This window comes from Bos indicus x Bos taurus, chromosome 12 (assembly GCF_003369695.1).
Source record: "Bos indicus x Bos taurus breed Angus x Brahman F1 hybrid chromosome 12, Bos_hybrid_MaternalHap_v2.0, whole genome shotgun sequence".
Classification (NCBI taxonomy): Eukaryota; Metazoa; Chordata; class Mammalia; order Artiodactyla; family Bovidae; genus Bos; species Bos indicus x Bos taurus.
In genome coordinates this window covers 8,202,671-8,217,233 of record NC_040087.1, presented here as the reverse complement: position 1 = coordinate 8,217,233, position 14,563 = coordinate 8,202,671, and positions in this window count along the sequence as shown.

Genomic DNA, 14,563 nt, shown 5'->3' with positions numbered 1-14,563 from the left:
ATGATTTATACTACTCTTACTATTCATTATCTCTTGTAGCTTTCCATATTTTACTTGAGATAAGTGTTTCAAAATTTGATATGATTTCTCATTTTAGTGAAAACACAAATAATTTTTGTGGTATCTCCACTTTCTCTTTATTCTTATAAACTAAAAGGTAAAAATGTCTCTTGTTACTATGAAATAATTAATAATAAAAAGGCATTTTTAAGAGTTTCATTTTTTAGAATAAACTGTTCAATTTTCCATCTTATCTTAATAACCCTTTGTTAAAAATTATAGAGACAATAGGCATTGAAGTGTTAATTATCTATAGATTGTAATAGGAATTGAGGATTATTATTTTTATAATTAAACCTTATATTTTTATTTGCTATGTGAGAGTTTTAAATGATGATGCTTTAAAACTCTAAGATATAAAATGAAGAAATTTAGTGAATATGTAAAAATATAATCCTAATTCATTATTTTTTAAATAGGGCATGGAAATTAATATCAACAGATTTTACTTTGAATGAATGTATGAACTTACGAGAACTTTCAAAAATAGTAAGGCATATCTCATCTAAGAGTTAATCTAATTTAAGAAGTACTCATTATATTTTAAATTTAAAAATATAATATTTCCTTTATCAAAGGAAATGACACCTAGAGAGACCGAGGTGTTAGCAGGGTATACTATGGTGGACATCAGTTCACAATAATATTGCCTTGTCTATCACTAATTCTTATCCTCAGATGACACAGATACGCTTGGAGGAATGCAGTTCCTTGTTCAAAGTCCCACATATAAAACCAGTGGGAGCAAGAGGTAAAGCAGATGGTCTGGTTCCAAAACCTGTACTCCTCACTACTATACTGATAACTTCCCTTTGATGTATAAAACTCCCTCTTATGGAAGTGAATGATAGGGATCTACAAGTCATAATTTCCTCAGGAAAGGATGACCCAAACATTACAATAACTGATCAATGAAGAGACAGCCAATTAACCAAAGGCATTATTTCAGCAAGAGTTGACATTACTGAGGTGGTAAAGACACAGTCTTACTAACAGCTTCCAATTTTCTGGAGTATAAATTAGAAACACAGAATACATACATCCAAATGTAAAGAATAGTATTCAACTCATGCAAGTATACAGATTATCAACCCTGATGTACTAGACTGTAAGGAAGTCACAGCCACCAAGATCTAGGGTCAGACAGAAGGAAAATAAAAGTTGTTAAAAATCTGGAAAAGGTTCATGGCAGAAATAATCCTTAAAATTGAATTTTATCTTTTCATAAAATGAAATCATTGGTCATTCTTATTATAAGAATTTTCATTTGCTTTTTTAAAAAGTTATTTTATGCCCATTGACCATTTCTTTATAGATAACAAGCTTGATTTGTTACTTGTTTTATTTTTAGACATTTTATTTTTAAAATTTAATGAAAAACTAAGAAGATAGTACACAAAGTTCCCATACACCTCATCTCCCATTTTCACACCTTGTTTCCCCAATTATTAATATCTAGAAGTAATATAACTTGTTAAAATGGATTAATGAATATTGGAAATTAAGAGTAACTAAAGTATATAATTTACATTGTTTCACTCTGTTTGATCTGCCTCTTGAGAAATTTGTATGCAGGTCAGGAAGCAGCAGCTAGAACTGGAAATGGAACAACAGACTGGTTCCAAATAGGAAAAGAAGTACGTCAAGGTTGTATATCGTCACCCTGCTTATTTAACTTCTATGCAGAGTACGTCATGAGAAACGCTGGACTGGAAGAAACACAAGCTGGAATCAAGATTGCCAGGAGAAATATCAATAACCTCAGATATGCAGATGACACCAACCTTATGGCAGAAAGTGAAGAGGAACTAAAAAGCCTCTTGATGAAAGTGAAAGAGGAGAGTGAAAAAGTTGGCTTAAAGCTCAACATTCAGAAAACGAAGATCATGGCATCTGGTCCCATCACTTCATGGGAAATAGATGGGGAAACAGTGGAAACAGTGTCAGACTTTATTTTTTTGGGCTCCAAAATCACTACAGATGGTGACTGCAGCCATGAAATTAAAAGACGCTTACTCCTTAGAAGGAAAGTTATGACCAACCTAGATAGCATATTCAAAAGCAGAGACATTACTTTGCCAACAAAGGTCCGTCTAGTCAAGGCTATGGTTTTTCCTGTGGTCATGTATCGATATAAGAGTTGCACTGTGAAGAAGGCTGAGCGCCAAAGAATTGATGCTTTTGAAGTGTGGTGTTGGAGAAGACTCTTGAGAGTCCCTTGGACTGCAAGGAGATCCAACCAGTCCATTCTGAAGGAGATCAGCCCTGGGATTTCTTTGGAAGGAATGATGCTAAAGCTGAAACTCCAGTCCTTTGGCCACCTGATGCGAAGAGTTGACTCATTGGAAAAGACTCTGATGCTGGGAGGGATTGGGGGCAAGAGGAGAAGGGGATGACAGAGGATGAGATGGCTGCATGGCATCACTGACTTGATGAACGTGAGTCTCAGTGAACTCTGGGAGTTGGTGATGGACAGGGAGGCCTGGCGTGCTGCGATTCATGGGGTCGCAAAGAGTCGGACACGACTGAGCGGCTGATCTGATCTGATCTGATCTGATAGGTCTTGATAACTGCATACTGTTATATACACATCATTACAGTGTGATACAGAATAGTTTTACAATTCTGTATAATCTAAACATTTCCTCTTTATCTATTCTCTCTCCTTCCTCCTTCAACCCAACCCCTTAGTAATCATGGATATTTGTACTGTCTTCACAGTTTTCTCCTTTCCAGAATGTGATACATACAGCTGGAATCACACAGTTGATGGCCTTGTCAGACTAGCTTGTTTCAGTTAGCCATGTACACATGAGTGTCTGGGTTCCCAGGTGGCGGTAGTGGTAAAGAACCCGCCTGCCAATGCAGGACACACAAGAGACATGGGTTCAACCCCTGGGTCAGGGAGATCCCTGGAGAAGGAAATGGCACCCAGCTCCAGCATTTTTGCCTGGAAAACTCAATAGACAAAAGAGCCTAGCAGGCTACAATCAATGGGATTGGAAAAGAGTCAGGCGTGACTGTGGGACTGAGCATTTGAGTGTTTAATTCTGCTTTTCATGGCTTTTCGTGGCTTATTTCTTTTTATTGCTGAATAATATTTCATTTTTCATACATACAATATACCAGAGTTAATCTATTTACCTATTGATGAGCAGCTTGGTTGCTTCTAGTTGGCAATTATAAATAAAACTGCCGTAAATGTCTGTGTGTAAGTTTTTGTATGTTGTTGTTTAGTTGCTAAGTCGTGTCCTGCTCTTTGTGACCCACCTATGTGTGAGATATCCCAGGTGAGAATATTGTAGTGGGTTGTCAGTTTCTTCTCCAGTGATCTTCCTGACCCAGGGATTGAGCCTGCATCTCTTGCATTGGCAAGTGGATTTTTTTACTGCTGAACCACTAAGGAAGCCTGAGATTTTTGTGTAGAAATAAGTTATCAACAGAATTGGGTAAATACCTAAGAGGAGATTTGCTAGATCATATGGAAGGACTATGTCTAGATTTTTAGAGACTTTTGAACACTTGCAAAACAACTGCATCATTTTGAATTTCTACCAGCATCGAAGGCATAATGGAATTCCATGATATACTCTCCAGCACCTTATATTGTCAGGTTTTCCTATATAAGATGTTCAAATAGGTGTACAATGTTATCTCATTTTTGCAACTTCCTAGTGCCATGAAGTTGTGCATCACTTTATATGCTAATTTTCACTAATTTATCTTCTTTGATATGAAGTCTCCTTATATATTTTGCTCATTTTTGAATTAAATTGTTTTTTTCTTTCTTTTCTTTTTGCTTTTTAAGGATTATTTGTATATTTGTATATAGACCTTTATCACATCTTTGTTTCTTAAATATTTTCTCCCATTAAGTAATTTATCACAATGCTCTTAACATCTTAGTCTTTCACAGAGGAGCTTTTGATTTTAATAAAAACTTAATATTTTTATTTCAAGTGGGCATTATATATGATTCCATTTATCCCCTCTTAGCATGCTAATTTTACTTCCATTTTATTGTCTTTAGTAGTTACCCTAGATTTGCAATAACACGACTGAGCGACTGATCTGATCTGATCTGATTTACAACTAATTTAAATCTACTTTCAAATAACACTCTAACATATTACATGGAGAGTAGCACTAATTTATGACAGATTATTTCCAATTCCTCCCTCCTATCTATTATAACAAGCGACTTAGCACACACATACATCTTTTGTAACAGTGTTGTCATTTGTTATATTTAGTATTTATTATTTCTTAATCACTCAGTACATTGTTGCTATTGTTACTTTGAACACTTTTTTTTTTCTATTAGGTTAATAAAAATGAGAAAAAAAACATGTTTTATTTCACCTTTGCTTATTCTTTGAGGTACTTCCTCTTTGTGTATATCCAATGTGTATGCTATGTACTTATGCTATGTAATTTTCCTTCTCTCTGAAGAATTTCTCTTAACATTTCTAGTAAGGTAAGTCTACTGGCCATAAATTCCTTCAATATTTGTCTATGAAAGTATGTCTCCTCTTTTGAAGGATTTGTTGTTGTTTAGTCACTCAGTTGTGCCTGACTCTGCAACTGCATGGACTGCAGCATGCCAAGCCTCCCTATCAGTCAACACCTCCCGGAGTTTACTCAAACTCCGATGGCATTCAACCATCTCATCCTTTGTCATCCCCTTCTCCTCCTGCCCTGAATCTTTCCTAGCATCAGGGTCTTTTCAAATAAGTCAGTTCTTTGCATCAGGTAGCCAAATTATTGGAGTTTCAGCTTCAGCATCAGTCCTTTCAATGAATACTCAGGACTGATCTCCTTTAGGATGGACTGGTTGGATCTCCTTGCAGTCCAAGGGACTCTCAAGAGTCTTCTCCAACACCACAGTTCAAAAGCTTCTTCGGCACTCAGCCTTCTTTATAGTTCAACTCTCACATCCATGCATGACTACTGGAAAAAACATAGCTTTGACTAGACTGAAGCCACTTCAGTATTCTTGCCTTGAGAACCCCATGAACAATACGATTATTATCCTAGTTTCTACCTAAAATACATGTTAAGGGGTTTTTAACCCCAGTTTCACTCAAGATATTTTCCTTTGTTTTTTTGGAGTTTGAATATTGTATGCTTAGGTATTGGTTTCTTCATATTTTCCTGGTTTGTATTCTCTGAGCTATCTTGATTTATGGTTTGGTGACTGTTACTCATTTTGAAAAGATTTTAGATGTTGTAACTGCAAATGTTTCTGTTGCTTTTCTTTTTCTTCTTTGTTTAATATCCTCACTAAGTATATATTATATAACTTGCGATTGTCTTATAGTGCTTGGGTATCATTGTTCAATTCTCCCATTATTTTTGTCTCTTTGAATCTCAGTTTGGAAAGTCTATATTGCCCAGTTTTCAAGCTTGCTGATTCATTCCTTGGCTGTGCCCAGGTAACAGATGAGTCCATCAAAGTTATTTTTAATTTCTGTAACAATGGTGTTGCTGTTGTTTAAATATCTGGATTTATTTTTGATTAGTTGTAACTATTCCTTTTTGGTTTCTAACTTATATATTTTGATCCTCTCTTTTTCTTGATGAGTCTAGTTGATGGAATGTCAATTTTGTATCTTTTTAGAAAACTAGCTCTTTGTCTTATTTATCTTTTGTAGTTTAAAGACCTATTTCATTTTCTCTACTTTGATATTTATCTTACCTTTTACTAGCTTCAGTTCAGTTCAGTTCAGTCACTCAGTTGTGTCCGACTCTTTGATCCCATGAATTGCAGCACGCCAGGCCTCCCTGTCCATCACCAACTCCTGGAGTTCACTCAGACTCACATCCTTCGAGTCAGTGATGCCATCCAGCCATCTCATCCTCTGTCGTCCCCTTCTCCTTCTGCCCCCAATCCCTCCCAGCAACAGAGTCTTCCAATGAGTCAACTCTTCGCATGAGGTGGCCAAAGTACTGGAGTTTTAGCTTTAGCATCATTCCTTACAAAGAAATTCCATGGCTGATCTCCTTCAGAAGGGACTGGTTGGATCTCCTTGCAGTCCAAAGGACTCTCAAGAGTCTTCTCCAACACCACAGTTCAAAAGCATCAATTCTTCAGCGCTCAGCCTTCACAGTCCAACTCTCACATCCATACATGACCACAGGAAAAACCAAAGCCTTGACTAGACGGACTTCTGTTGGCAAAGTGATATTTCTGCTTTTGAATATGCTATCTAGGTTGGACATAAATTTTCTTCCAAAGAGTAAGCGTCTTTTAATTTCATGGCTGCAGTCACCATCTGCAGTGATTTTGGAGACCCAAAAAATAAAGTCTGACACTGTTTCCCCATCTATTTCCCATGAAGTGATGGGACCGGATGCCATGATCTTCGTTTTCTGAATGTTGAGCTTTAAGCCAACTTTTCCACTCTCCACTTTCACTTTCATCAAGAGGCTTTTGAGTTCCTCTTCACTTTCTGCCATAAGGGTAGTGTCATCTGCATATCTGAGGTTATTGATATTTCTCCCGGCAATCTTGATTCCAGCTTGCGTTTCTTCCAGTCCAGCATTTCTCATGATGTACTCTGCATAGAAGTTAAATAAGCAGGGTGATAATATACAGCCTTGACATACTCCTTTTCCTATTTGGAACCAGTCTGTTGTTCCATGTCCAGTTCTAACTGTTGCTTCCTGACCTGCATACAAATTTCTCAAGAAGCAGGTCAGGTGGTCTGGTATTCCCATCTCTTAAAGAATTTTCCACAGTTTATTGTGATCCACACAGTCAAAGTCTTTGGCATAATCAATAAAGCAGAAATAGATGTTTTTCTGGAAGTCTCTTGCTTTTCCCATGATCCAGCAGATGTTGGCAATTTGGTCTCTGGTTCCTCTGCCTTTTCTAAAACCAGCTTGAACATCAGGAAGTTCACGGTTCACATATTGCTGAAGCCTGGCTTGGAGAATTTTGAGCATTACTTTACTAGCGTGTGAGATGAGTGCAATTGTGTGGTAGTTTGAGCATTCTTTGGCATTGGCTTTCTTTGGGATTAGAATGAAAATTGACCTTTTCCAGTCCTGTGGCCACTGCTGAGTTTTCCAAAGTTGCTGGCATATTGAGTGCAGCACTTTTACAGCATCATCTTCCAAGAATTGAAATAGCTCAACTGGAATTCCATCACCTCCAGTAGCTTTGTTTGTATTGATGCTCTTTAAGGCCCACTTGATTTCACATTCCAGGATGTCTGGCTGTAGGTCAGTGATCACACCATCGTGATATCTGGGTCCTGAAGATCTTTTTTGTACAGTTCTTCTGTGTATTCTTGCCACCTCTTCTTGATATCTTCTGCTTCTGTTAGGTCCATACCATTTCTGTCCTTTATCGAGCCCATCTTTGCATGAAATGTTCCCTTGGTATCTCTAATTTTCTTGAAGAGATCTCTAGTCTTTCCCTTTCTGTTGTTTTCCTCTATTTCTTTGCATTGATCGCTGAGGAAGGCTTTCTTAGGGCTTTTTATGTTTTTCTAATTCTCTTCAGTGTAAGCTTAGGTGGTTTATTTAAGAATTTTTTTTTCTTCTTTATTGAGGTTCACTTTATTGTGATCACCTATTAGAACTGCTTTTGCTGTGACTCATAGATTTTGGATCATTGTGTTTTCATTTTCATTTGCCTCTAGGTATTTTTAAATTTCCTTTGTTTCCTTCACTACTGACCTATTGGTTTTTAGCACCATATTGTTTAGCCTCCACATTTTTTGTGTTGTTTTGCAGTGTTAAATATATACTTGATTATATATATATATACACACACACATACTCACTTGATTTCTAGTTTCATAGATTTGTGGTGGAAAATATGCTTGAAATGATCAAACTTTTTAAATTTACTGAAACTTACTTTGTGTTTTTTTCTATCCTGGAGAATGGGTCATACACCTTTGAATGTTATGCTATTGTGCTGCTTTTGAATGGAATACTCTATGTATATAAACTTATCTAATCTAACAAGTCAATTAAGTTCAGGGTTTTCTTATTGATTTTCTATCTGGATGAACTGTCCATTGATGTAAGTGGGGTATTTGAGTCCCTACTATTATTCTGATACCTCGTGTTTCTTCATATTTGTTAATATGTAGGTGCTCCTATGTTGGGTGTGTATATATTTATTTGCAGCTGTTATATATTCTTCTTGAATCGATCCTTTTATCATTATGCAATGTCTTCTTTTGTCTTTTGTGTTATAGTCTTTGATTCAAAGTCTACTTCGTAGGATATAAATACTACTACTCCAGCTATCTGTTTGCATTTTCATGAAATGTCTTTTTCCATCCCCTCACCTGCAGCTTATGTTAGTTTTGAGCTAAAGTGAGTTTCTTTTAGGCAGTATATATGTGGTTCCTCTATTTGTGTCCATTCCACCACTTCATGTTTTCTAATTGGAACATTTAAAATCTATTTACTTTTTAAGCAATTATTTATAGGTATATGCTTATTGTGATTTTGTTAATTATTTTCAGGTTGTTTTAGAATTTCATTTTTTGTCTCTTTAGTTTCTTTTACTCCCTTTGTTATTTGATGAATTTATTTAGTGTTATGTTTGGATTCTTTTCTTCTTTTTTTTAGCCTGTGTGTTTATTACTGGTTTTTGGTTTGTGGCTACCACGGGATTTATATACAGTATCTTATGTATATATACACATACATATGTATATTGCTTTAATTTGTTGAGCTCTTAAATTCTGGTAGATCAGCTGGTAAGGAATCCACCTGCAATGCAGGAGAGCCCTGGTTTGAAACCTGGGTTGGGAAGATCCCCTGAGGAAAGGATGGGCTACCCACTCCAGTATTCTTGGGCTTCCTTGGCTCAGACGGTAAAGAATCCCTCTGCAATGCTGGAGACCTAGGTTTTATCCCTGAGTTGGGAAGATCCCCTGGAGAAGGGCATGGCAACCCATTCAAGTTTGGTTGCCTGGAGAAACTCCATGGACAGAGGAGCTTGGCGGGTTACAGTCCATAGTGTCGCAAAGTGCTGGACACGACTGAGTGACTAAGAATACACGCTTAAGTTCTAAAACATCCCTGCATTTTTACTCCCCTTCACTATTTTTACTGTTTTTTTTTTTACATCACATTTTACATATTTTTGTATTAGTTCTGGTCTATAACTACTTATTATGGATATACATTATTTTATTCCTTTTCTCTTTTAATCTTCCTACTGGTTTTATAAGTGATCTACATTTGCTGTGTATTTTCTTTAACAATACAATTTTTCTTTTTCTTATTTTCATGTTTCCCATTGTGGTCTTTTCTGCTCAGAGAAATCCCTTGGATATTTCTTGTGGAGACAATTTAGTAGTACTGAACACTTTTAGCTTTTGTTTGTCTTCAGAATTTATTTCTCCTTAAAATCTGAATGATAACCTTGCTGAGTATTTTTTATTTGTTTGTTCACTTGTTCGTTTTGATTGTAGCCTTTTTCCTTTTATCACTTTAAATACACTTTGCAACTCTCTTCTCATCTGTGAAGTATCTGCTGCAAAATCAGCTGGTAATTTTAAGAGTTCCATCGTATATATCTAGTTGCTTCCATCTTTCTTCTTTTAGTGGCCTCTTTTTATTTTTATTTATTATTAATATTATTGTTGTTATTTGTTTTATTATTATTATTATTTTTTAATTTTTTCCAGTTTAATTCAAAGGGTCTTTGTTTGGGCCTCTTTGAATTAATCTTATTTGGAATTCTATGTGTATTCTGGGCCTTTCTGTTTTCTTTCCCAGGTTTGGAAAATTTTTGGCTTTTATTTCTTTGAATGTTTTCTCTGCCACTTTCTCTCTTTTTGTACTGGGAGCCTTATAAAGCAGTAGTTTGTACATTTGATGTTGCCTCAGAGGACTCAAACTGTCCTCCTTTTTTAATCCCTGTTTTACTTTTTGTTGTTGTTGTTCAGCTTGAGTGATTTCTGTTTGTCTGTCTTCCAGTCACTGATCCATTCTTCAAAATGTTTAATCTAATTTTGAATCCTTCTTGTGTATATTTATTTCAATTATTATTTTCTTCAGCTTTGTTTGAATCTTCCTTATATTTTCTAACTGTTAATCTTTTTATTGTGCTCATCCATTCTTATACTGAGTTTGTTGAGCATCTTTATGATCATTACCTTGAACTCTTTATTGGTATAGATTGTTTATCACCACTTCACTTGTTTCTTCTTCTGGGGCTTTATCTTATTCCTTACTTTGGAACATATTATTTTGCCACTTAACTTTGCTTGGTTCTCTGTGTTGTTTGTATGTATTAGGTTAGTTGGTTACATTTCCCAGTTTGACGAAGTAGAGGCATATAAAAGATGTCCTATAGGGCCTAGTAACATACTCCCCTCTGGTCACCAGAGCTTATAATCTAAAACTGACCTTGTGCGGGCGGGGTTGGGCCCTCTGTTGTGGTAGGGCTGAATACTGTGGTGTGTTGGTAGCTGGGTCTAGTCCTTGGCCTGGTAGACTTTCATATTCTGCCTTGTGCAGAGATTACCAGTCTCTGGTGACCAAGACCTTACTAAGGAGAAGTTGGTTGCCTTGCCTGAGGAGTCCTGGGGCTGGTGGTAACCTGCTTTTGGGTAAGACCAGTTCCAGTGTGGTTGGCTGTAGGGCCCAGGATTTCTGGAGTTAGTTTCTGCCAGTTGGTTGACAGTGTTGAGTCCTGGCATGTCTCGGTGCAGGATCTGAGTGATTCTGGGGTTAATGCCAGCCCATAAGTGGGTGGGATGATGGTCTCCATGGGAGACTATGGGTCTAGGTTCCTGGGACTAGTGTTGGCTTATTGGTAGATGTGGCCATAGTCTTGAAATTCCTGGGACTGTTATTCTGCTGGGAGTAGGGTCTATCATGAAAAAAAAAAAAAAAAAAACTGGTTATGAGACCTGGAGGAAGGGCTGATGCCATTCTCATGGTGGGCAGGATTGGATCTCCAGAAGACTGACTATTTGTGTCCTGAGGTCCTGGGATTAGCTGGTGTGCAAGGTTATGTCCTGGTGCTAGTAGTGAAGAAGAAAAGAGAAAGTGTTAGTCACTTACTCTGTCTGACTCTTTAACACCCCATCGACTGTAGCCCACCAGGCTCCTCTGTCCATGGAATTCTCCAGAAAAGAATACTGGAGTGAGTTGCCATTCTGTCTCCAGGGGATCTTCTCAAGCCAGGAATCAAACCCATGGCTCCCACTTTGGAGGCAGACTCTTTACCATCTGAACCACCAGGAAAGTCAGAGAGAGGAGTTCAAATGGCCCTTGCCATGAGCTATCAGTGCCTGCAGGGTAGAACAAGCTCCAAAAATGGTTACCACCTCATGGTTTGTACCAGGGACCTCCTGCCTCTCTGAGATCAAGCAGGTCTGGTTTAGGACCTTTAAAATTGCTGTCTCTGTGCTGGGTTTCAGAGTTTGTTAGAACTTCCTTGTCCCTTTCAAGAGTGGAATATCTTTTGTACTCTGAGTTTCAAGGCAAACCCTGTTGGCCCTCAAAGTCAGGACATTCCAGCGTTCTGAGGACTCATTTGATGCAAGACTCATTTGGGGAAGGACTCCAGAGCTACAAGTCAATGTGGGGCTCAAATTCTCATTTCTTTGGGGACAACTTTTACAATTCTGGTTACCTTCTTGTTTGTGAGTTGCCTACCCCTGAATGTGGGTTTTGAGTATACCATATCTCTGCTGCTCCTACCCATTTTGCTGTGGTTCCTTCTTTATACCTTCAGTTATGGAAAATCTTTTGTGTTAGATTTCAGAATAATAATTGCTCTATAACTTTTACTTTTAATGTGACTGAGGGAGGAGATGAGTTCAGGGTCTTCTAATTCTACCTTCTTGACCAAACTTCCTGAATTTTGATCAATCACAGTTATTTTAAGTTCTCTATTTACCAATTCAAAAATATGTGGTTTATCTGAGTCTGGTTTTAACGTTTGCTTTACTTCTTCACTCTGAATTTTCTCTCTCTCTCTTTTTTTTTTGCTTAATTTTCAGCATGCTTTGTAATTTTCTGTTGAATGTTCAAAAAGATGTATCAGGTATTAGGAACTGACATTATTTGACATTCAGTGTGGATTTGCATGTTAATTTGGCTAGGAATCGGGCCTCATTTCCTGTTTTCTATAGCTGTACATGTCAGAAATTTCATTTTCTCTAATTTCTTTGTTTGTATGCTTTTGCCTGTTTATTTGTTTACTTGTTTATTTTAACTCTTGTTTTAGGTTTCTTTAAGAAACTCTGCTAGTGGCTGTGTCTTTTACTGTTTTAGTTGCAATTCACTGCAATTTTGCTTAAGCTTACTGATGTGGTGATAAAGTTTTGAGAAAGAGAAGAAAAGTGTTCTATACTGATTAAATCTCAGTTTTTTAGTGGACTTTCACTTTAATCTTTAAACTTGTTTCTTATCTTTTCTTCTCTCCTTAAGTTAGATAGAAAGTCCAATTTGGAGTTTACTAATTATCCTTCCCCAGGTCATAAAAAGTCTTTGGTAATGTTGATATCCTTGGAAGTCAAGCTCCGGTTATTTAAAAAAAAAGAAAGAAAGAAAAAAACTTTAGTGTATTTTAAAGTGACAAACAACTAATCTCAAAAATATACAAGCAACTCCTACAGCTCAACTCCAGAAAAATAAACGACCCAATCAAAAAATGGGCCAAAGAACTAAATAGACATTTCTCCAAAAAAGACATACAGATGGCTAACAAACACATGAAAAGATGCTCAACATCACTCATTATCAGAGAAATGCAAATCAAAACCACTATGAGGTACCATTTCACACCAGTCAGAATGGCTGCGATCCAAAAGTCTACAAATAATAAATGCTGGAGAGGGTGTGGAGAAAAGGGAACCCTCTTACACTGTTGGTGGGAATGCAAACTAGTACAGCCACTATGGAGAACAGTGTGGAGATTCCTTAAAAAACTGGAAGTAGAACTGCCTTATGATCCAGCAACCCCACTGCTGGGCATACACACTGAGGAAACCAGAAGGGAAAGAGACACGTGTACCCCAATGTTCATCGCAGCATTGTTTATAATAGCCAAGACATGGAAGCAACCTAGATGTCCATCAGCAGATGAATGGATAAGAAAGCTGTGGTACATATACACAATGGAGTATTACTCAGCCATTAAAAAGAATACATTTGAATCAGTTCTAATGAGGTGGATGAAACTGGAGCCTATTATACAGAGTGAAGTAAGCCAGAAGGAAAAACATAAATACAGTATTCTAACGCATATATATGGAATTTAGAAAGATGGTAACAATAACCCTGTGTACGAGACAGCAAAAGAGACACTGATGTATAGAACAGTCTTATGGACTCTGTGGGAGAGGGAGAGGGTGGGAAGATTTGGGAGAATGACATTGTAACATGTAAAATATCATGTAAGAAACGAGTTACCAGTCCAGGTTCGATGCACGATACTGGATGCTTGGGGCTAGTGCACTGGGACGACCCAGAGGGATGGTATGGGGAGGGAGGAGGGAGGAGGGTTCAGGATGGGGAACACATGTATACCTGTGGTGGATTCATTTTGATGTTTGGCAAAACTAATACAATTATGTAAAGTTTAAAAATAAAATAAAATTAATTAAAAAAAAAAAATAAAGTGACTTTGTTGCTTTCACTGCTAAACAATAGAAGATTTTCTTGCAACCTAGTGCAGGAGAATCTGGTGACCAAATCCAAAATGGTTTAGGGATTTCTATCAGATTGGTTCCCGTAGTTTTTTGTTTTGTTTTGTTTTGTATTATATTGTTATTAGGCATCCCAGGTGGCTTTAGTGTTAAATAATCCACTAACTAGTGCAGGAGACAAGAGATGCAGGTTTGATTCCTGGGGCAGGAAGATCCCCTGGAGGAGGGCAAGGCAACCCAGTCTGGCTTTCTTCCCTGGAGAATCCCATGGAGAGAGGAGCCTAATAGGCTATGGTCCATAGGGTTGCAAAGAGTCAGACAGAACTGAAACGACTTAGCACATACTCATGAATATTGTTATTAAGACTTTATTTTTTTTGGAGCAGCTTTAGGTTAGTAGCAATTTGAAGGGCATTATGGAGATTTCCCATACAACCTTATGCCCACATATCCCTAGACTCCCCCATTACTAATATATCCTATCAGTGTGGGACATTTGTTACAGCTGAAAAGCCTAAACAGACATATAATCACCCAGTGTCCATATCTATATTACAGTTAACTCTTGTTGCTGTAATTCTAAAAATTTGAACAAACACTTCCAATTTTATGATATTATACAGAATATTTTCACCCCTAAAAGTCATCTGTACTCTGCCTATTCATTTCTCCCCCAACCAAACCTCTGAAAGTCAGTACTCTTTTTTCTGTCTCCATACTTTTGTCTTTCCCAAGGTGTCTTACCTTGGGGTCATATAGCAAATAGCCTTTTCAGATAAATTCTTTCACTTAGTAATATACATTTAAGTTTCTTCCATGTCTTTTCAAGGCTTGTCAGTTCATTTTTCGTACCAAATAATATC